Source organism: Theropithecus gelada, chromosome 10, assembly GCF_003255815.1.
Source record: "Theropithecus gelada isolate Dixy chromosome 10, Tgel_1.0, whole genome shotgun sequence".
NCBI lineage: Eukaryota > Metazoa > Chordata > Mammalia > Primates > Cercopithecidae > Theropithecus > Theropithecus gelada.
Genome location: NC_037678.1, coordinates 87,313,228 through 87,338,305, shown reverse-complemented (window position 1 = coordinate 87,338,305; position 25,078 = coordinate 87,313,228). Strand labels below are relative to the sequence as shown.

The following is a 25,078-nucleotide window of genomic DNA, read 5'->3' as shown; positions in this document are numbered from 1 at the left end:
GGACATTCTGGTTTAAGGTGACCATGAGAAATGCAACAGAGATCTTTTAATAAAAAGTGAGGTCAAATAGATGAAGAGAAAAAAAAAACAGCCCAGGAGAAATCCCTCTAGAATAACTTCTAGAAAATTTGTATAAGATTTTCTTAAGTAAAATGTGCATATAACAGTCAATTTTAATATAGTTATGCTACTTCCTGATACTCCTGTTAGCTTTTTATTTTTTCCTTTTGTGATCTTGTCTGGGTTGTACATTTTGACGGATGGTCTGAGACAGTTGCTTCCAATATCTGTTCTCTTTATATCATAAATAAGAATATAGCCTATTATGGGCCCTCGGGACCAGCCTAAGCAAAAGGAGAACTCTAAGTCCCCTCATCTCCTTTCTGCATATATTTTGTGATTTCAGATCTATTGCCATTCCTTCTTCTCCTGCATATATCCAATATCCTCATGATTTCTTTCTCATCAAGCTGTGTTTTAGAAGGCATCAGCTGTCATTTTCAATTTAGGGTAAATTACTTTTATTTAGTAATGAACCTGTCACTTCTCCCATGACTACTGATAACACTCTAATTATCTAGTCTTCCTACCTATAACCACAGTTCTATAATTACTGTATGGAGCAGGGAGTGCTAAGACCTCCTGGTGTTGAATTTAAATTTACCCTCGATTTTTCATTAGATCTATTCCAAAAAGTCTTACTGGGGTCTTACTTCACTTTGAATAAATAAAATACTATGTGATTTTTTTTTTCCTGTCTGTTCACTTCCCAGTGGTCTCTGTCTTTTCCCTGTAACAGGGCAATACCTGCTGACAGTGGATCATCTTGAGATGATAATCATGCTCTTTTTTTTTTTTTTTTGAAATGGAGTCTCGCACTGTCGTCTGGGCTAGAGTGCAGTGGCGTGATCTCGGCTCACCGCAACCTCTGCCTCCCAGGTTCATGCAATTCTCCTGCCTCAGCCTCCCGAGCAGCTGAGATTATAGGCACACATCACCACACTCGGCTAATTTTTTGTATTTTTAGTAGAGATAGGGCTTCACTATGTTGGCCAGACTGTTCTTGAACACTTGACCTCATGATCTGCCCACCTTGGCCTCCCAAAGGACTGGGATTACAGGCCTGAGCCACCGTGCCTGGCCCACATTTTTAATAGTCACCTGAAACAATTAGCCAATCAAGGACTAGGAAAAAAATTTTCTAGGGTAGCTGATGCTATTTTAGACAAATCAATGTAATATCAGAAGCCACATCAAAAGACAGATAGGAACATCTGTTTCCTCTCTCCTGGTGGCAGAGTAGGCCACAGACTATTATGCATTGCCAGTATGTACAATGCTATAGGCAGAGAACGACACATGAATCCCTCACCAAGGAGTACTGTAGCATGTTCTTTGCTCTTTCTGCCAAATCCGTCAATTTGTAGAAGTTTGCCCTCATCAAATGTCCTTTTTTGGATAAATTTAAAGGAATTCCAGCTCCCTTTTCTACACAGAAATATGTTTGGTAAAAAATATATCAGGCAGCCTTGTGATCTATGAAAAGAGAGATCTCTGCAAGTGACTGCACTCATTGAAAATGAGAATCGGTCTGTCTAATGGACATTAGCCTCATCCATCTCATTGGTTCTAGGGTTAGTCATTTAATATGCAGAGCCCCTCATTGGTTCTGGGATCAGTTATTTAATATGCAGAGCTCCTCATTGGTTCTAGGGTCAGTTATTTAATATGCAGATTCCCTTCCTCTCTAAACAGGTAGAGCCCCATGAGGAGGCAGTGGAGGTAGCAGGCAGCAGTAGACAGAAACAGTCCGATGGTGGAGGGATGATATAGCACTATCCATAAGGTAGACCGCAGGAGAACAATGTTACAGCAACAGCTTGAGAAAGGTTTTCAGCTCTTTCTATCTTCTCAGCAGTTTGCTTATAAGAATAAATTATTCTAGTTCTCCCAGTTCTCATTACTAATGTCGGATGATCTTGGACTTGATAAACCCAATTTCCCTGTTTTATGCAACCCAGAAGATCTTTTGCTTCTAGAAGTGTCTAAATGACCTTAGTTTATAACATTTAGGCTGCAATAAGGTTTTCTTATGAAAACCTCCAAATAATGGTATTGTAACAAATGCTGTCTTGTGACATCAAACGTCAATCAAAAACATGTCGAGTTGGAGCAAAAGTTTCCCCGATCACATGAAAATGTTAGGATAAATACTTAAATATATGCATATGCTACTTGAACCATTCAAATAAATGGCAAGTAAATAATTTCTTCAACAACTGGCCAATAAATTTTAAACCAGAATAATTTACAAGAATAAATAATTGCAGGAAGAAACATTTTGTATCCAAAATAAAATATGACCCTTCAAAGTCTGTCCTATTAAAGGTAATTAAATTATGACTTTTTGGTCAGTTTTAATTACAACTAATAATGAGTCCTATGAGGTAAATCTTAAGAGGGTTAAACAGACTTGAGTCTGTTTTTATGATTACAAAACGAGGTATATACCTGATTCACTGACCCTTTAAACAATTTATTTATTCATAGAACTCCCCACTCTTGCAAGAGTTTTCAAGTCTCTGCACGGTTTTCATGTAGGACCTCGAGTCAGCAATTTTGTAGTACTACATGTTCGGGCATGGGAGTAAAAAAAGAAAGCAGCACTACTTATCTGGGGCTACAAAACATTAGTAAGATGAACAGCTTTTAGTTTCTTCCTCCAGTTTTTTCCCCTCCGTTTTTCCCTCTTCTAGTATGAATTCATTAATCACACATACATGTTAACACGTTTTCTTTTGTCAACTCATGGGCTAAGTAATACATCTCTTACTAATGCCCTGGTAAAAATAAAATGTAGATTTTTTTGATTTTGAGAATTCTCATCCAAGAATTTTGATTTCATTTGCTGATAAAGACGCACAAAAAAGGCTTTTGTTTTGGTTTGTGGAGAATTGAATGTCATTCACGAGGCACGCTGATGTTCTAGAAAACAGCAAAGCCATAAAAGCCAAAGTATGAGACTGGATTATTTTCCACATTAAAAGCCAACTCTGACACAAATTCCCATTGCCATGGAAAGCCTGTGTGGTGCCAGCATTTAGCCAGCAGTAAGGAATACTTACTGGCAGTCCGTACATTTTTCACTCTGCTTGTTGGAGAAGGTTATTGTTATTCACGTGATGGATAGAAACGCAATATGAGTTTTCTGAGAGACCGTAACCCTGCAGGTTCATAATTCTTCTCTGACAGTATCACATTAGTCATTTTAGTGACTTAATTTTTGAACCTGTTTCTGTCTCCCTGAAGGAATGAGAGTAATCCTATGTAAAATGTATCCAACCTGAAAAAAGGACTCCCAGCTCTTTGTCTGAAGTAAGACAAATTGGATCTTTTAGGAAATGTGAGAGATATGGAAAGGAGGCTCTTATCATGGCTGGGTGGTATGGAGAAGCATATCTGAAATGTTTCCAAGGACATGACGAGCACCTCTCTATGATTATTTTGCAGCAGTGGTCTGCAAACTACATCCTGCAGTCTTGACTCGGTACAGCCTGCTGGCTAAGAATGGTTTTTATATGTTCAAAGGGTTGTGATAAAAATGTACAAAATATGTAGCAGAGACCACATGTGGCCCGCAAAGCCAAAAATATTTCCCATCTGGTCCTTTACAGAAGTGTACTGACCCCTGTTTTAGGGAGACCTGATGAACTAGCAGATGACTCAGCCTAGGAAACCGCACACCTGAACTCATTGCGGGGTGATTACCCTTGTAGTGTAGGAATTGGCTTGATCCTCTGTTGGGATAACCTCCAACTGTCTCCTGTCCACCAGCCATTACTTTCTGCAAGACAGCAAAGTGCCTGCGTCTGACATGTTTTCACTGATTCCAAGACTTCAGATGGTATTGGAAAGGACTTTTGAACTTAAGTCAATAAGTGGGATTTAATATTTAAAGAGATCTCAAAGAATCCAAAAGCAGAGACAGAGACATAGTCGGGATGTAGGAGTCTTAGAACAAGAAACTAAAGAGAATGCTGTTTGGGATGATGGTGGTTTTAAAAATATGCCCACAAATTCTCAGAGATTCCTCCCTTCGAGAGATGGATTTTAAGTCCCCTCCTCTTGCATGTATGCTGGGTTTAGGGACTCGGTTCTAATTAACAGAATACAACCAAAGTGATGCTATGTCTTTTTTGAGATTAGGCCATAAGAGGACTGCCACTTCCAGCCGGGACATGCTGTCACTCTCCCCCGTGCCTTGCTCTCAGGGAAGCCAGCTGCCATCTCATGAGGACATGCATCTTCTGTAGAGAGGCCCCCATAGCAAAGGAGTGCTGTCTCTGGCCAACAATCAGTGAGAAAAAGCCCAGAGCCAGCCTCCCCAAAAGTAGGGTGTGTGTGGGAAGGTGGGTGGTGGGGTGGGGAGGTATATGAGGACTTCGAGCTGAGCAGGCTCCACAAATATGTTACACAGATTTCTCCCACCTTCTAATCAGCTGTGAGTGTGAAGAACCCAGCAGGAGTTGAACTAATTTTTAATATATTTTTGTCCTTTTCTTTTTGCATCCTCTTTTTAATTTTCATACATTTTATCTCTTCATGATCCAGCTTAGTGCATCTAATACTCCTTCTTTTATGGAAACTGATTTTTATCTTCTAAATCCATAATAGGGGAGATTTCCTTCCAAGAAACCCCAATATTGCCTAAAGAGAATTAACTCTGGCAAGTCAAGCTCTTCACCATGCCACTCTCCCTTCTCCCTTTCTCCCTGTCTCTCCTCTGTACTTACTTTTCTTCTACCCTAGCTGCCCTCTTCCAACCATCCCCTATTTTCCTGCCTTGTGCTCTTCAAGACACCACTGCCAGCAGAAAGCATCCCAACCTGCCTCCCTACACCCCCACACCCCTGTGCCTTTGGCTCAAAAAACCATTGGTGTGAAATGTGATTTCTTCTGACCTGATCAGGCCCTCTTATGTGTACAAAGGAGGAAATGGAAACTTATGTGAGAACAGTTTCATAAATAATCCTTCTTGACACTTGGCATCAAAATATGTAAAGGTAGGGTTGACCATTATTTATTTTCATTTTATCGAGAACTTCCTATGCTTTAGTGTGATACTGTGATATAAATAAGAAATATATGTTTAGTCTTCATCCTGGTACCTGGCACAGAGCTTCTAAAACTCTTGTAATTTCCTGACTGATAGGAACATCATTTGTTTCATAAGTCACTTTTAATCATACCTGAGTTTAAGCTTAATAATCTAAGGTGGCCGGGCGCGGTGGCTCAAGCCTGTAATCCCAGCACTTTGGGAGGCCGAGGCGGGTGGATCACGAGGTCAGGAGATCGAGACCATCCTGGCTAACATGGTGAAACCCCGTCTCTACTAAAAATACAAAAAAAAAAAAACACTAGCCGGGCGTGGTGGCGGGCGCCTGTAGTCCCAGCTACTCGGAGGCTGAGGCAGGAGAATGGCGTGAACCTGGGAGGCGGAGCTTGCAGTGAGCCGAGATCGCGCCACTGCACTCCAGCCTGGGTGACACAGCGCGAGACTCCGTCTCAAAAAAAAAAAAATAAAATAAATAATAATAATAATCTAAGGTGGTTCTTTGTGGGCCCCTCGATAGCTTCAGGGTTGGGCCAATTGCCAGGGCCCCCAACCTTGTGACTAGAGAGCTAGAGCTTTCAGCCCCATTTCCTGACCTATGGAGAGGAGAAGAGTGCTGGGGACTGAGTCCGTCATCAATGGCCAATGATTTCATCAATCATGCCAATGTCATGGAACCTCCATAGAAAACCTAAACAACAGGGGTAGGACAACTGCCATGTTGACGAATGCACTGACATGTTAGGACAGTGGCATGCCCCAACTCCACGGGGACAGAAGCTCCCGCACTCGGGACCCTTCCAGATCTCGCCCTATGCACTGCTTCATCTGGCTGTTCATTTACAACCTTTCCAACATCCTTTGTAATTAACTGGTAGTAGTAAGTAAATTGTTTTCCTTGAGCTCTGTGACCCATTCCAGCAAATTATCAAACCAAGAAAGAGTCATGGGAACCCCCCAACTTTCTGACTTTGTAGCTGGTCTGTCAGAAGTACAGGTTGCCTAGACTTGCCATGGGTATCTTGAAGTCGGGGAGTCCTGTGGGACTGAGTCCTTAATCTGTGCTGTCTGATGCTCACTCTAGATAGTGTAAGGCTTGACTTAAATTGTAGAACAACCAATTGGTGTCTGGAGAATTAGGGAATTGGTTAGTGTGAGGGAAAAAAACACATATTTGATGTCAGAAGTATAGAAATAGATCATAGTAGTGGTAGTCGTTATGCATTATGGTAAATACTTTCCACGTGTTATCTCATGCAATCCTCACCCCCAATACTGAAAGGTGTATGCTACACTTGCCTCACTTTTTATATGATACAATTGAGGCTTCCCATTAAATAAAGTACACAAATTCCCACTGATCATCCGAGGTTTACACCTGGTCCAACTGCCTTAAAATCATGTCCAGGTTCTGATGTCCATCTCCTTTTAGCACTCAGAAAACACCCTAACAAATTCATTGCTGTTTAGCACCGGCCTGAAATGACCTTCACCTCCCAAAGATCTTTGTTAATAAGGACAACACAAATTGCTCTGCGGTAGATAGAGCTGTTTTCCAATAAACACAGGTCTGATATTCTGGGACCGATTCTCTGCCCAGGAAAAGGAAGATTTCAAAATCTAAATTACACACAGGGCAGCCAATTCTAGAAAAAGAAAGGGGTTAATAGTCTTCCTGTAACTGTAACTACAATATTCTGCTTTGGAGAACAATGTTTTATTACCATGTACACTACTCTGGTAGTCCCTAAAGAACTCTTTAAACAATGAGATTTATCTCATTTAACTGCCCCCTCCACACACACACAGGAAAACAAACAGTACACTTCACTTAAGAGAAATGATTTGCGGTCATGGTAAATTCCCATCGTTCATTTGCTTATTCGTTTATTCATTCACTTGGCCACCCACAAATATTTACTGAGTGCCTAGTATTTAAAAAATGCTGCTTCCCTAAAATACTATAAGCCCTTTCACTTTGAGAGGTAAATAAATATGAGACTTTATGACTGCATTTGTGCTCAGTATATTTTTTTATAACACGCCGTCTGCTTTGACCAGAGTTGAAATTTTATAGTACAAATCTATTACCCTAGAAATGAAAAAGTGGCCAACAGCCAGTAATAATGGACAGTTTTTCAACATAAAGAGCAAAGTATTCTATAAACTAAAAAAGAAAGACACAAACAAACAAATACATTCCAAACTTATGTATGTTACAATTTTCAGGAAACTGTTTTTTTTTTTTTTTTTTTTTTTTTTTTTTAATTTCTTTTCTTGGCTGAAACTTCACTGTTAGCTCATAAGGGCTTATGATTCTTTGGGCTGCCACCTGTTGAAAAAATAATTGCAGACTTACTGAAGGGATAGCAACAGAGAGATGGCCAAGAATATTTCTACACAGACGAAACTAAAAGTTACAAAAAAAGAATTTAGGGAAAAAATACACACAAGAAAAAAGGAATTTGACAATACTTTTTCTAGGAAACTAGCAAAACTCTCTCCCAACCTTATACATAATTTTGTTGGACAGAGTCAGTTTGAATTCTACAACCAGGTTACTTAAAAAGGCATTGTGTTCTGGATATTTTTTTTCTATGAAGAGAAGAGGGACAATGGATATCTATTCCCCAGAAGAAATAATAATAATAATAGTGATAATAGCTACCATTTTTGAATGCCTAATATGTTCTTAAATGTCAGGCATTATGAATGGTTTTTTAAATAATACATTTTACTTCTAATCTTTGCCAAGTAAGCAGAGTAAGAACTATTATTCCCGTTTTACAGATGAGAAAACTGAGGCTTAGAGCCAGTCAGTGGTAGAGCCAGGATTCAAACCCAGATCTGACTGGCCTTGTAGCCTCTGTCCTTTTTGTTACGACACACTGCATGGTGCCTTTCCAACTGACTTTAGAAAACTTTCCTAATTTACTGTATGCAAATACTCATTGTCATATAATTAAATTTCATTTCATGCAGAATTATATTTCAATTAAAATGTAATTAAATTTCTGGCATTTGACATTGACCATTCAATGTCAAATCATCGCTACCTTTTGTTTTAGAACCTTATTTGTTTTTTATTCCTGGTTCCAACAAACATCCTCTTTGCATTCCAATAACCTCCACTGAAGGCACCTTTTAGTAGATGAGAGATGTGATGTTTTCATCATGTTTCACCGATAACCAACATTTGTGGTCAATGGAGCTAGACTGCTTCAAACCTGTCCTTACCAAGATTCGTATTTGGAAATATAACACACTGCATAGTGAGTAAGTTGAAAAGAAAAACCTCAGGATTCAGCCTCCTAAGAACTATGAATCTCAAAATCAGGTCTTAAACCTATAAACTGGCTCTTCACATTACTTCTGGTATCTATTTTTTAAAACGCATCCTGAGGAAACCATGGCTTGCAAAACAGCACTGCAAGGCACTAGTTATTGAAGCCTATTACTGGTAAAGTGATTGGAAAGTGAAGCAGATGATGACATCCAACATTTCCTAATTTAATGGGCAGTAGATAAGGAAATTGGATAGCAATTGAACACCCAAAGGGAAATAATTCCCTGTGGCTGCCAATATATAAACATCAGGCTTCTAAAGACAAGGTTACCAGACAATCCAAGAATTTCTAAATGTAAACAGAAGTTCAAATTTCACCTTTGCTTGGGGCTGCCATTTAAAATGAAGCCACTCATAATCAGTACTATTGGCATTCCTTTGACCCACTGTCAAAACAGCTTGGAAACACAGAACAACATTTTAAAAAGCAAACATGCAATTTTGTGGTTCTTTTGTTTTTGTTTTTTGAGACGGAGTTCTGTTCTTGCTGCCCAGGCTGGTGTGCAATGGCACAATCTTGGCTCACTGCAACCTCTGTCTCCTGGGTTCAAGTGATTCTCCTGCCTGAGCCTCCTGAGTAGCCGGGATTACAGGCACATGCCCACATGCCCAACTTGCAAATTTTAAAAGTTGAATTCCACATTGCTTTCCAATGTACTCTCTTTTAGGCTAACAGTACTATTTACTTCCTATACGCCCTATTCTTAGTCACAGGATCCTTTTCCACATGTCTGTTTCCTATGGATAATCCCAGCAACAACATACAGTGGTGGCATTCTCTCTTTTGTTTTGCTTTTATTTCCTCCGCTGGTGTTTTCTCACTTCTCCCACCACACTGATTTTCAGTCCATACCCTTGCACTATTCACCTTCACCTACCAGTGCTTCTTGCCTATCCTTCACATTTATCCTGGCTGGGTCCACTTTAACTATAGCTTCTCTCCACACCTGCAGTCTTCGAGGTGAGGCTTTTAAGTAGTGTTAACGCTTTCCTGAAAGTCCCCTTTGATTTTTATAATAAAGCGAGAGTGGAAAGAGAAGAATTGATAACGAATTTACAACAACATTGTTAGCCACGATATTATGTCCTCTTAACTCTTACTGTCTGTCTTTAAAGAACATGACACAAGAATTCAATGATCAAATAATATTTACTGACAATGAACTAGAATAGAAGGCATACAATCTATTTTCCCTGTTGATACTTCCCCTGTTTTCCTCTGGGGAACCACTCAGCTCCTACTTGGTCCATAGTTTTAACTATAGCTAACCATGTTGCTCCACCCCTGCACCTCCCGGTCCCAGAGTTGCCATGTGTCCTAGACCTAGTCAGGGCACTACATGTCCATGGCCACAGCGACTGGTTCAAGGGTAGACACTCAATCAGAGTCTAGCCAATCAGAGACAATGAAACAATTTCAGCTCTTTCATGGGAGCTATTGAGAAAGAAGTATGCCACTTACACTGGGGTTGATGGGAGAGCAGTTAGTGGTCACCTTTGTCCCAGAGAGGTGAGAGTATGAAATAGAGCCAACACAGAGGGAGGCAGAGCACAGAGATGGGTAGAGAGACCTAGTTCTGATGCAACTGGTAAATTATCTAATTAAGTATCACATAGACTTTTCAGATACAAGTTTGCTTAAAACAGTTTTAAATGGCTTTTCTATCCTTGAATCAGAGAGAATCTTGGCCTCTACAAACCATGTGGTAGGTTGGTTGTGGCTCTCGCTTATTTTCACATTGGCGACATCTTGGGAGTTTTTTAAATTACAGATTTAAAAACATTCGTGGGCTGATGTGTTCAATTTCATATACAGTGCGCATCATTTCAGGGCTTCAGCCATTCTGAGCTCTGTTGTGACCGTCATCAGAAAGTGCCTACTACGTGTGCTGTTGCATATGAAGATACTTTATAAAGAGAGCTTCATAGACAACTCTAGAATTGTGTTTAATCTATTTCCAAATTCTTTTACATCCTCCACTTTTGAATCTAGTGGTCCCACGCCCTCATCTACTATCAAAACTCTCTTTTAGAGAAAAAGAATGGTGATAGCTACACACACACACACACACACACATATGTCCTCTGACTTGACCACAGCACAATCCCCAATTTCCCATTACTTCTCTGATGGCACATATTCATAATGCAAATTTTCATACACAAAGGAAGAATAACTCTTGAAATAATGCATGGTGCCACGGAGGACTTGAAGCTCACACTTGATTGAGTGGAGCTGTGTGGACAGCAGTGTGACTGTCTTCTCAGCAAAAGCAACAGAATTTGGAGTCAGCAAACTTTGAGGGAAAATGACTTTAAACAGGAAACAGAAAAGTGAGTTGATGATGGCGTAACAGAACCAGGGGCTTTGGGAGAGAACATCAAAATCATAAGATTAATTCTTCATTTGACAGAGATCAGAGACTTGGCTTGACTCAATCTGCATAGACAGGAATCCAGAGTTCTTATTTCCTTGACTGTACCTACCCTCGATCTTCTCACTCGGAAATCCTGAGCCCCATTATTATACAAAGTAGGTATTAAGACCCCCTTACTCACATCTTCCTATCTCTGCTTGTTTTCAGCCTGAGAAGAGAAAGGGAGGGGTCGGCTGAAACCAAGCAATAGCTGGAGGTGGAGAAGGCCACCCGCAAGTGCTGTGTCCTTGGGTGAAGTCATTTCTGTCTGGCAGCAAGGGTCAAAGAAAATAAATGTCTTTTTGTCTTTAGTACTTTTCCCCCCATTCTCCAATCTCCCTTAAATGACTTCCACTGGTCTAGCACATGTCTTCTCAATGGGGAGCAAACATTTGTCATTGGCAGGGTAAAAAGGAAAAAAAAAAAAAAACAAAAAAAAACCCCCAAAAAACCAGCAAAAAACCCTTGGCTGTTATAATGGTCTGTGCCCTCCAAAAGACACAGTTCATAAAGAGATCTGCTATATATTTATGGTATTAAAATTTCATGGTCAGGCAGAGACAATTAGAAAAAGAATGTCCAAAAAGCCTCCTTAGGGAGTCTAATCATGAAAAAAAATTTGAGAAATATTGGTTAATCAACCCAAAGCTTGAGGGTGAGGGAGTCCAGTCAATGCAGCCCCTTAGGGGAGGGTCTCAGGCAAAAAGCAGTCTAGAGAATGTTCTAGAGAGACAAACAGAGGCAACTGAGCACACAGCCCTTATTAAAATTCTTCCTGACCTCTACCCTTTAGATCTCTGTATCTATGCACAGGAACAGATGGCAGTTATGATGGCTAATTCAGGGAAATCATCCATCTAACGAAACCACCAATGAGGAGAATTAGCAAAATGACCGTCCACACTCACAGCACATTGCGTCATCAGTGTAGAAATGTGACCTTTGTCTCATGTGTATTTTAACATTTGCAACAAAAAGAGGACAAAAAAAAAAGAGTGCATAAACAATTCACGGGCATGCCTACATATGTAATATTAACCATTTACTAATTGATGATTTGATGTTACATAATGGACAAGCAAAATTTGACAACAGGACTGAGTTTCTAACACTTTTAGAAACCCTAAACACCAAACAGATTTCCACGTTCTCCCCATCCTCATTGGGCTGTACTCTGCAAAACTTCACCACAGTTGGACAATTTGCTCTCTTGGCAACAGCCATAATGGAAATAAGAATGGTCTATAAGAAAACCATTCTGGCAGTTGGGTGAATTCATCAGGAAGACGTGATTGACTGCTCTTGTGAGCTGGTTCCCCACATTGAACCATCAATATAATCTGATCATTCTATTTTAAATAATATATCTCAAATTGTGATCCACACACTTAATACTCAGATTTAGTTTCCAAATACACTTCTTCACTAAAAGAAACCAAACCTCCTTGAAGAATTGGTGGGTACCAAGGCTAGGGCATTATTATAACCCATGGAATAAAATGGAAAATGCTGAGTCCACGAGGATACAAATAAGTACACAAATGAGTAAATTGAAAGTTTAATGAGGAATGGGCCATTTACCTAGTTTCATTGTGCCTTCCCACAAGGGGTACTCATCAATGACAAACAGAAGAAAAGCAGCTGTGTAGTTGAGGAGCCTCTGAGACACCACCTTAATCAAGTAATCAAAGCGAGTGAGTATTGTCGATAATGGAACAAATTGAGATAACGGGCCCTTCAAAGCCTGCCATGAGAAGTATGCAATATCATTTCTGGGATAGTTCTTCAAAGATGCATCACTTGAATCCAGCCATGAGAAAACATCAGACCAACTCAAACTGCAAACATTTCACCAGATAATGGACCTGCAATCTTCAAAACTGTCAAGGGCAGTAAAGTCAAATTAAGGTTGGGAAACTGTTCCAGGCTGGAGGAGAATAAAGAGATGTGACAGCGAAATGAGAAATTTGAGTTTGAAAGGGTTTTTTTTTTTTTTGTTACAAAGAGCATCATTGGAAAAATGTTGAAACTTAAATGAGATCTGAAAATTAGATAGTAGTGATATATCAATGTTCCTGTTCTAATTTTGATTGTTTTATTGTGCTCATGCAGGAAGAATGCCCAAGTTTGTAGAAAATGCTCAGTGAAATTTTTGGGGATAGAAGACATTAGATTGGCAACATATTCCCAAATGGTTCAGGATAAAAAGATTCTTTTTACTGTACTTGCAAATTTGCTATAAGTTTGAAATTGTTTAAAATAAAAAACAAAGGCAAAAGAAATGGTGCTCCAAAGATGCATTGCATCTAGTTAACATGTGGCTTTCTGATTTGGTGAAGGGTTGGGCTAGATGCAAGCATCTGCCTTTTAGGATTCACCGTAAGTGGCTGAATGAGAGGTTCTCCCAAGGGTGGCAGTTTGCAACTGTTCAGTAAGCACTCAGCAAAACATTCCACTTTTGCCCCACATTCTAAAGCCAGTCTCCCCTTCCGTCTACCACTTTCCTCTCAAACCCCATATCTACTTTCCTTCTGCCAGCAGCAAAGATTCTTAGAAGCCAGTGGGGAATTCTCAGGATGGAGAATTGAGAAATGATTCAAGTGGTTCTGCTAGCACTTTCTGTCTACGGAGAATACAGTACCCTGGGTTTCTGCATATCATTCCTCAGGCATGGTGATCCCTGGAGGTGAAATCATTTCCTAAGACTATCTCTGATGGCTCCAGAGTGACAAGAGGTAGGGGAGAACAGGCACGCTTGAGTGAGGCATTAGGAGAGTGTGGCGTGAATCCAGGAAATTCTAGTGTAGGTGGACAGTTTTAAGGCTCTCTCTGGTATAGTAGGAAAGCACAACTTTGTTACATTAGAAAACTGAAATTTTGAAATACAGCTACAAAATCATAACATGAAAATTCAACATTGTTCAAATAGCAATACCTCTCCTTAAAGACAAAACAAACCCTTTCTCTGTTGAAAAATTAGTACCTAATATTATAAGTCCTCAAATGTCCTATTGACACGGTGCCAACATTGAAAACAATCACTCTAATGCTTTAGTTCTATAAGCCCAAGGACTCAGTTTTCAACAAAACAAAGGCAAATGCATCTGACTGACGCATTCTTCATCCTTGGTTGAGGAAATCATAATAGACAAATGGTTAAACCTAGTCTAAATTACTCACAGACATCTATAACATTTAAAGAAAGGTACCTTTAAAATTACTATAAAGGCCGGGCGCGGTGGCTCACGCCTGTAATCCCAGCACTTTGGGAGGCCGAGGCGGGCGGATCACAAGGTCAGGAGATCGAGACTACGGTGAAACCCCGTCTCTACTAAAAATACAAAAAAATTAGCTGGGCGCGGTGGCGGGCGCCTGTAGTCCCAGCTACTCGGGAGGCTGAGGCAGGAGAATGGCGTGAACCCGGGAGGCGGAGCTTGCAGTGAGCCGAGATCGCGCCACTGCACTCCAGCCTGGGCGACAGCGTGAGACTCCGTCTCAAAAAAAAAAAATAAAATAAAATAAAATAAAATAAAATTACTATAAAAAGATCCACTGTCTATGCCCTGAAAAACTGATTTTTTCCTTTAGTTTTTAAACAGTGAATTGAGTATCACCTTTCATGACTCCTCTAGACAATTTCAGAGGAGTTTTAAAAGAAAGTTTCCTCATCTGTGAAACGAGAGTGTTGCCCTAGATGTTCTCAGAGGCCCACTTGGCCATGAAAAACCATGATTCTGTGCTTTGAATTAAGAATGGAAATATTTACTGAGCATGAAGAAAAGAGATCATAAAGAATCAATGTTCATGAATATGATGGTTTGTAGAATTACAGAATTTGATATCTAAATGGACCTGAGAGACATGAGGTAAAGAAAATGATAGATGTACACCTAAGGGATGAAAACAGAATTCAGGGATCTGATTCCTAGTTCAGGGGTCTTTCCATTAGCTTGCAACTATATTTTCCCTTTTCTCCCTCTCCCCCACCTCTTTCCTCCCTCTCTTCCTTCTTTCTTTATCTCCTTCCTTTCTGTCTTTCTGTTTTCTTGAGCTTGGCAATCATAAATGACAGCAATTACACGCTCATTCCTTAACTGGGAAGTTGCTTATTGAAAAGCAACGAGACAACAACAATAAAAAAAACACCTTTTATGGGGAGAAACATGTTGAAATCATACTATCTAAATCACATAAAATAATCTTTTTACTCAGTTTGTGTCAATATTTTTGTGCTTTTACTCTTTTTGATATTTAGGAGATTTTTCTTTGTGCCTGAAAGTTTTGCTTTTGCCTAATTAGAAATTTGGGCTGGGCACCGTGGCTCATGCCTGTAATCCCAGCACTTTCGGAGGCCGAGGCTGGAGGGTCCCTTGAGTTCAGGAGTTCAAGACCAGCCTCAGCAACATAGTGAGACCCTGTCTCTAAAAAAGCAACAGCAAAAAAATTAAAAATGTAAAAAAAGGAACTCTGGCCTTGGGGTGCACTTCTATGACCTTCCTGGGGTGAGGAGAGCAAGAAGACAAGAGGGACAAGCAGACTGTATGACTAGTGAAGAACTGTTTTTCCTGCAATGTTTGAATTAAGTATAACCAGGGTATGACTTCTATTCTGGATTTAGTAGTTGTGGAGAGAATGAAAACACTCATCCGTGCCTCCTCTCTTTCTCTCATATGCCACATCCAACATGTCTGCGAATTCTGTTGGCTTTACCTTTAACATATGCCCAAAAGCAACCAATTCTCACTCTTGCCTTTCGCTGCTACTTGGCTCAAGCCATTCATATCCCTTGCTCCAATAAACTCTTTCCTGGTTTTGCCCTTAGCCCCTCACAGTCTGTCCCCAACACAGTAACCAGAAGGTTCCTTTTAAAATGTAAGCTGGAGCATGTCCTATCTCTGCTTCAAATACTCTCTTAACATCTCACTGACAGAAGCAGCCAAAGTTCTTACAGTGGTCAACAATGCCCAAGGCAGTGATTCTCAAGATATAATCTCCACTGCAGGGCATCAGCATCACCTGGAAAATTATTGGACGTGCAGATTCTCTGCCCCATCCCCAAACCTACTGATTCAGAGACTGGGGGTGAGACCCTGAAATCTGGGTTTCCCACACTCTCTGGTGATTCTCATGCACACCCAAGTGTGGCACCCACTCCTCTCCAGGATCGGCCCCCGTGACCTCTCCAGTTACTCTCTTCCCCTTCGCTCTCTGTTGCTGCTGTCACAGGGACCTTCTTGCTTTTTATTAGGATAAGTCAGATGCCTTGATCACTGGGGCTTTGGCACTTACTGTTTTGTTGTTTTGGTTTTTTTTTTGAGACAGAGTGTCACTCTCGTCACCCAGGATGGAGGGCAGTGGCGCGATCTCAGCTCACTGCAACCTCCGCCTCCCGGGTTCCAGCCATTCTCCTGCCTCAGCCTCCGAAGTAGCTGGAATTACAGGCGTGCGCCACTATGCCTGGCTAATATTTGTATTTTTAGCCTCGAACTCCTGACCTCTAGTGATCTGCCCGCCTCGGCCTCCCAAAGGGCGTGGAATTACAGACGTGAGACACCGCACCCGGCCCACTTACTGTTTCCTCTACTGGAACACTCTCTTCCCAGACAGCTGCCTGGCTTACCCCTTTATGTTTTTCAGATTTCTTCTCAAATGCAAACTTAATAATCAGAGAGATCTAAAATATTTTAAAACCCAACCCAGCTGTCTCCTAATTTCCCCCACCACACACACACACACACTCACTCCCACACTGATACACCCTTAGGCATTCCCCAGCTCCTCCCCTGCTTGATTTTTCTCCATGGCTCTTGGCATGAGGTCTCCCATGAAGTTGTCACAATGTCAGCTAGGTCTGCAGTCACCTGGGGGCTTTCTTGGGACTGGAGGATCTGACTCCAAGATGGTCCGCTCACACGACTTATAACTTGGTGCTGGCTGCCAGCGAGGGGCCTCAGCTCCTTGCCATGAGAACCTCTCCGCCGAGCTGCTGGAGGGTCCTCAGACGTGGCGGCTGTCTTATCCCAGAGCAAGTGATGCGAGAGGGCGCAAGGTAGAAGCCATCTCTCGTGACCTAAACTGCCACACATTAGCATGAGATATGGCGGCCCAGAACCTCAAGATATGCTACTCTCCAATTCCTGACTGACGGAAACTCTGAGATAATAAGCGCTTATCGTTGGTTGAAGCTTTAGGATAAATTTTCAGGCAGCAATAGATAAATAATTTATTATACACTGTATCCATTTTATATCTGCCAACCCCCAATGCCACATACCCTAGAATAAAAGCCCCAAGAGAGTAGGGATGTTATTTTAGATGTAGAATATAAGCCCCAAGAAAGCAGGGGCTCATAATAGATTAATATAATACATATATTATATATTGTATTGTGTTCAGGGCTTAGAACAATATCTATACTGTCAAATGGTAGGCATTATAAAAGTATGTGGAATGAGTGCTTGGAGAAACTGGATGGTGGGCAGCTATGCCGATGTGGTTGGAGGAAGGATGCAGTGGATGATTCTGCAGTAGCATCCTTTTGCATAACTATAGAGGACCTCATGCACACTGAATTCCATGTGAGTGGAGACTTCTGGGAGCACAGCTCCATGCAAAATTAATTTTGACCTTGTGGATCGCTGGAAGGGTTTTGGGGGACCTCCCCCAGGGTACCATTGGCCATATTTTGAGAAACATTTATCAGGGAAAGAAGACTACAGGCAGTAAGAATAAGGCCCAGCTTCAGAAGAGAGATTCTTGGTCCCAGCATCTTACAGAAATAGCTGAGAGTCAACAGATCTCAAGGGACCATGAGGACCAAATAATGACTGTCTCAGTGGCAAGCTCTGAACTGAGGGCTGATAACTAGAGACTACCTCTTTCCTCTTGTCCCTGACCTAACCTGGTATCCTCCATAAAGTTTTAGAGACAGTAAGTAGAGACTGAGAAATGATTGAGGTGTGTGGTTGTGTAATTATTGGAGATAGGCTGCTGATGCTCCTTGACTTAAGATGGGCTTATGTCCTGATAAACCCATTGTAGGCTGAAAATACTGTAAGCGAAAAATGCATTTAGTACACCTAACTTGCACAGATGGGCATTTTGTAGACATGATGGAATGTGAAAACACAAAACACAATATCCAAAAACTGCTGACAACACAGGCCACTCTAGAGTGCCGTATCAGTTGTTTATCGTCGTGATGGTGCGGCTGACTGGGGGCTGCGGCTCACTGAGCAGCATCAGGAGAGACCATCATATCGAGAGTCCAGGAGAACATCAAAATTAAAATCCAAAGGAAGATTTCTACTGAATGCCTACTGCTTTCACACCATCAAGTCAAAAAATCCTAAATCAAACCATCGTAAGTGGGGGACCTCCTGTAGTTTCTTGGGAATCTGGACTTGAGGAGAAGGGGAATAGAGATCAGGAAGATGAAGACAGACTGGAAGAAAGTCCCTTTGGCACTGGAATTGGTGCAACTGAGGGCTGGGGTGGGGAGGCATGCAGAGTGTGCTGAGTGAACCTAAGGGAAAGAGGAGAGAAACAAACCCAGCCAGATGTGCGATGCAAGCAATGCATTTAAAAATGTATCTCTGCTTGCAAAAGTATTTTGTTCATGTTAAAAGGAATTTCAAGCATTAATAAGCAAGGTAGGGGAGTTTTTGGTGGGAGGGAGCTCTTGTTTGAAATTCAATATACTCACTGACCAGCTCTTCTGTCTAGTCAACGTTCCTGGTGTTTTCCATAAATCATCTTATTTAAATTGCCCTGCAGTCCTGCAAGATCGGTTTCCCTTCCATACATTTAATGTATGAAGAAACCGAGTCTTAGGTTAGAAAAACTGCCCAAGTAGGAAGCAGAACATGAACAATTGAGAGTTCTGTCCATGCTCATACTGAACTGTTTCTCTGTGGGTATGAGGGTCCATATACATTATCACCAAACTTGGGTTACCTCCAGGAGTGAAAGGGAACATTGCTAACAAATGCCAATGGCAATATGCATAAATTGGGATCATTCCTGGTCAAACAGAACCTGTGGTTTCTCTGCCTTGGTAGATTCAGCCCTTCTCACAATGGAAAATGCCTTAATACTCACTTTCTCTAAGTCCCATTTAAAGTCCTAGAGCTGACTCTGAAACAGAACTCTGTGGTCTGTTTAATGGGTAATTACGTGTGGGGAGCAACAGTACAAATGAAAAGAGACCACTGGGTCCTTCTACTACTTTGTGGTGGGGGATAGTTCAGAATGGCCTGGAATCAAGCAGAATGTAAGAAAAATATGATTGAAGCAAGATGGTGGTACAGGCATTTATTGTATTCTGATTTTTCACCATGGAAATTTACACATTTTGCTTAAATTCTGGGTATTTTAAGGTCTAGAGGATAAAACAAAGCTTTTCTTCAGGGAAAAGCTGCTTTTCCTGAATCCTGCTATTTTGTTTAAAGCTGGTCAATCACTAAGCTCATTTGAGTGATGGCAAAGTCAAAATTATGACTGCCTGATTTTACCCTTCGCTGCACTTGTCAAAAAAATTAAATTAAAAATCATGCTTATGAATATAATGCATGAACTGCTGCATGGCATTCTGAAAGATAGAATGTCCCTTCTGTCCAGCCACTCACAAAACAGCATGTCACACGATACTTTAATATGCATAGAAAATAATGGGGCAGAAAGAAAATTCTGCCTCTCAGGAAATACAAGCTACGTTCCATAAATGGCTCATGTATTCAGAAGAATTTATTTTAGTAAAATAACAATAATAATAACTTTAATATTATCATTAGATCCCTCAAACTGGCATAGTGCTTTTTAGTTTCCAAAATGTTTCCACATATAATTTCATCTGACAAAAGACATCATTAATATTTTAAAGTGCAATATAGGTTTGCTTGATTTAGGATTGCAAGGGTTCAGTTTCCTGAGGAATGGGCATCCCACGGATACTTATTGAATATTCTATGTAAAGGCAATTGTGGAGCGAGAGTCAAAGTGCTAGTGCTTTCTGTAAAAATTTGATGGAAAGTGATATTTGTGAACAAAAGCCACTGAAGGCTTTGGAGACTTAGGTATGGAGAAAATTACTGTTTGAAACATGCTACTGAACTTAGCAGCATATAGTCCATTTAGTTCTTTTTTAATGAAAATATGTGTTTGTTTTATAAAATAATTCATTTTATGTGTGTGTGCATATTCAATTACACATACATTTAGAAAGTTGAATATTAAACTCTCCAAAACCCAACTGTGCTCCTTCTTCACTCCTCCAAGATAATTTCTGAGGTCAACTTGATATGTATCTTTCCAGGCTATGTATTAGAAATATATGTATGTGTATAGATATATGTATATGTGTATACATGTATACACATATGTGTATATATCTACATGTATGTAGAGCTACATATATACACATGTATATATACACATGTGTGTATATATATACACATATATGTCTGTGTGATTACATAAGTAAATAGATGTATACATATAAATAGCACATACCTACAGATATATACACACCCATATGTATGTGCCTACATATATATACATACATATAGATAGCACATACCTACAGATATATATGCACACACACGTATATGCATGTATATACATACATGCATACACATGTGTATGTATATATACATACATACAATAGATAGCATATACCTACACATCTATACATATATACACACACATATAAAGGTATGTGTATACATATATACATTTACAGGTATACACATATACATACCTATATGTGTGTGTGCATATATATAGATCTGTAGGTATTTGCGCTATCTATCTATATGTATGTACATATATATGTATGCATCTATCTAATTCTTGGATACATGGCTGAGATGGTGCTTTTGTAAGGGAAATTCTTAGAAACAGAAATGATAAAAGTGTCAGGATCAAGAGTTCTAAGCAGGCACTGAAATCAATATTTGCTTTGAGGCATGTGCCAACCCCAGGTAACCTAGACTCAAGAACAACAGTTCTCAAGTTTAAGCGTGCATCTTCAGATGAAGCACTTTTGAGAACACAGATTACTGCACCCCACTTCACGTTTCTGATTCAGTAGGTCTGGGATGTGAACCTAGAATTTTGTTTATTTTTTTAGACTGAGTCTTGCTCTGTTGCCCAGGCTGGGAGTGCAGTGGCTCAATCTCAGCTCACTGCAACCTCTGCCTCCTGGGTTCAAGCAATTCTTGTGCCTCAGCCTCCTGAATAACTGGGATTACAGGCATGTGCCACCATGCCCAACTAATTTTTGTATTTTTAGTAGAGACAGGGTTTCACCATGTTGGCCAGGATGGTCTTGAACTGCTGACCTCAAGTGATCTACCCGCCTTGGGCTCCCAAAGTGCTGGGATTATAGGCGTGAGTTTCCAGGTGAGGCTGATGGATGCAGATTCAAGAACACTCTTTGAGAACCAATAGCTAGAGCTTGGATTTGAATGAGCCACACGTGTGAGGCATGGAGGGGCCCGTGCTAGGGTCGTAAATATAGTGGGAGATTTGCCTATGTCAGTTTTAGCATTTGTCGCAGAGGGAAAAAAGGGAAGAAAAAGGTCTCTGTTGAGAGTTCCTCATCCTATACATGGACTAACATGGGTTTAAGGACCATTAGCCAACAAAATAAAAACAAAACTCTAAGCCTAATAGGTACTTTAAGGTACTGCTAAGGTGGTATCTTCAGGTATCTTAGAAAACCAAGTGTAAATAAATGAGCTTTTAAAGCAACATCAAAAAATCTTCCATAAGTAAAAATCCAAGGAACATGATCATCAAAAAGGCAAAATACGCAAGGAAATAACCAAGTGCATAAGTTTGCAGAGTCAATAAACTGCAGAATCAGACTTGTACACACTAGCGATATTAAAATTTATGATGCAGATTATTAAAGGTATTTTATGTGTTAATTAAATAAAAAATGTCCATGTATATTTGAAAAGGAACCAAATAAAATGTATCAAAAAAGAAAACTATAATTAAAAATTCAGTGAAGAGTTAAACATCAGATTAAATACAGTTGGATAGAAAATTAGCAAGTTAAATGACAGACTTGAAAAAAATTAACTGGAAGGCATCATAGAGAGAAGAGACACAGAGGACGAAAATGTGATATGGGTTAAAAGTCATGAAGAACAGAGAAAGAAAGAATAGAAAGTAATAGATTGAAGTGATATTTGGTGAAGTGGTATGTGAGAGTTTTTCAGAACTAATGAAAGATGCCCATTCCCAGATCTAAGAAGTACAACAAATTCTAAGAGAGGATACATAAAAATGAATCAATACCTAGGCACATCATAGTGATACTATGGAACACAAAAGATAATGAGTAGATTGTCAAAGCAGACAGAAAGGAAAAACAGATCAGCTTAAAAGAAGCAAAAAACAAACTGAAATATTCCTTAACAACTACAGGAAAACAACTTCAAAATGTTGCAAGAAAATAACCATCAACCTCAAATTTTTACCCACCAATACTGCCTTAAAAGAATAATGCAAAATAATACCATTTTCAGGCAAATAAGTCCTGAGAGACTTTCACTAAAGGAACCTGTAGAGCATTTACTTCTGAAAGACAAAGGAAGAAGTGTGAGAAAAGTATGCTTTATTAAAGGTGCTAAGTTTTCTGCAATAATATTCTTTCAACTTTTTGTAAGAAAAAAAAAAAAGATCTAAATTATGGGGAGTTAGAATTAATGCAACTGGTACTAACCAGACTTTTTTCCAAACAATTCTGTCTATGCCTTGCTAGTTCATAGACAGCATTATCATTTATAGCAGATGATAGCCAATCAATTAGTAGTTTGAAATTACTAATAATTTCATTATTGGTATGGTGTTGAGTGTGTGTGAAACCAAAGTACACAGTGGTTCATGAAATTTTAATTAAAATAATAAAACCACTATATTCAAAAGTACACAGCATAAAAATGCAAATAAATACATTTAGAAATTGAGTTTTAATTTTGATGTTCAATATCTCAGCAAGATGTTTACTAAAGTAATAATGCTTAACTCAAGGTTATAATGTTGACAATATTTCTTCCTTCAAAAAATTTGTTCTAATTTCCAGGAAAGAGAAAGAGAAAAGGATTTCAGAAGCTGTGTTTTTTCTAGAAAAAAAAAAAAAAAGAAGAGATTGTGACATTAACAAACTGCATGGACTTGGGCAAGTTAACGAAGCATTTGCAGTCTGTACTTTAAAAAATTCTGTAGAATAAGAAAATTTGACCATATGTTCTTGAAATTTTTCTTCTGAATCTAAATACAGTTATTATGACTATATATGCTGGAAAATCTAGGTGAGTTTGTTTTCTGTAACCCTTTCTGAAAATCTGTGTTATCAGGTAAAAGGAGGACATCAGTAGTACCTGTGAGGGTGGGAAGTGGGCCAGGGAATCCTAAAGAAGGAGAGAAGAGAGATGGGGCCCATTGTTGGGGCATTAAGCCGAGTGATCTATAAATAAAAATACCAGGAGCTTCTCTTTCTAAAAAAATATGAAATGACCAAGCTAGAAAAACATGGATAACTCTAAGCTGGGAAGAAGATCTAGAGAGAAGAGTAATGGTCAGCATTAAAACTTGCCCCTCTTCCAGTGATACCAGATTTCATTTGCATATCCACTAGGAAAGAATGATTGTAACTCTTTGTATCATAACGGGAAATGGAACACATGCAAGAGTACAATGCATGAATTCAGGGACATAGGTTATTTTGTCAAAATAGAAACATTGATAAGTAATAAGTGCCATATGTGTGGTAAACCAACTGATAGCAATCACTTAAGCATATCCTGAGAATGAACCATGTGGTGGATGCACCTCCATGCGGTTCGAAGGTCTCAACTAGAATCCAGGAGTGGCAACCTGGAGATTCTTATCTACAGGGAACATCTGAGCCCCCAGCCCATACTGTGGAACTCAGGTTGTACAAGGGATGGAGGCCCTTTGTCTTGGGTTAAGGAAAGGTTGTCGCTGCATGTTTTTTATAAGTGGTTGTGGTCCTCCTGCCCAGGCTCCTGCCACCAGGCTCTCTCTCCTGTATGAAAGCCCCCAGGAAAACCCCATGTCTCTTTCAGTGATTCTGGGGCTCTTCCTCAGCCTCTCGAACCTGGTGTCATCCCCACTAAAGGTGGGAGGGGTTCAGCACAACAGCACATCATGGAATCATCCACCGCTGCCTGCCCGATGGTGCTCCCTTTCTCACTCCTTGCCCAGCCATTTTCACTTTTTTATTTGTCTTTGAAGCCCTCTTAGGAACAAATGCACAATTCCCATGTTTCCGGAGAGTGCCTCACATTCACATTTCACCACAGACAGAATGTCCCTGCTAGCAAATCCAGTTACCACATTTTCATCTTTATGATTCAGAGCAGATTGTTAGACCACATAATGATAGGAGGTGAAGCTGTATTATTGAGTCATTAGGATTGGGGAATGATGTTCTTAAACAAAGCAACTGATTTAGGAAGTAAATGAAGTTTTCACACATTGGAAGGAGTAACTTGGAAGAATTCCCTTCTTTAATTAAAGGTGGAAGAACTGCTACAGCTTAATAGCCGTTACGTGAGCCTCAGAAATGACAACAGGCTCAGGCTCTGGAAAACAGCTTTTGACATAGGTTATGGATGTGGTGGGAATCATTTGGTGAGGTAGAGTTTCTCTAGGGGAAAGGTGAGTGTTGCTTTGCCCCAGCTCATTACCCAAGTGTGGCCTTAAGAGATGGTCTAGAAAATGACCGAACTACAACAGGAGATTTGGAAGCCCCAGCTACTCTCCCACCAGGCAGTAACAAAGCTGAACATCTTGGGTGAATTATTGCAGCTGGCCTTTTCCCTGGTTCTAAGTGTTCTCCGAACAATTTTAAACTTTCAAGCACATTTCACTGAATTAGGGCAGTGCATACCCTACCATGGCCATGATTATGATACTGATAATAACAGCCATCACTGGCCAAAGGCCAGGCCGGTGCTAGGCCAGTACACATGCTATTTCTGTTCTTTACTGTCAGTAGGAAATGGTCATCCTTCGCTCCTTGTCTAGAGGAGGGATCACATCTACTTCTGTGCCTTTCTACACCTCTCCTCACTTACAGTAAGCCTGGGAGAAGGTAACAGTCCTATCTTGTGTCTCTCTCAGACCCACCTGCCTACAGAGAAGGCGTGTTCCTGGTCTGCTCGT

General features: G+C 40.1%; 1 protein-coding gene and 1 long non-coding RNA gene across 7 annotated transcripts in view; one reads left to right on the top strand and one right to left on the bottom strand.

Moving 5' to 3' along the window:
• Nucleotides 1-25,078, bottom strand: part of MACROD2 (MACRO domain containing 2) — a 2,143,045-nt gene that overhangs the window by 129,658 nt on the left and 1,988,309 nt on the right. The gene's annotated exons all lie outside the window — the stretch shown is intronic.
• The window catches only part of LOC112632937, a 29,939-nt gene that overhangs the window by 2,711 nt on the left and 2,150 nt on the right, over nt 1-25,078 (top strand). The window lies entirely within an intron of this gene.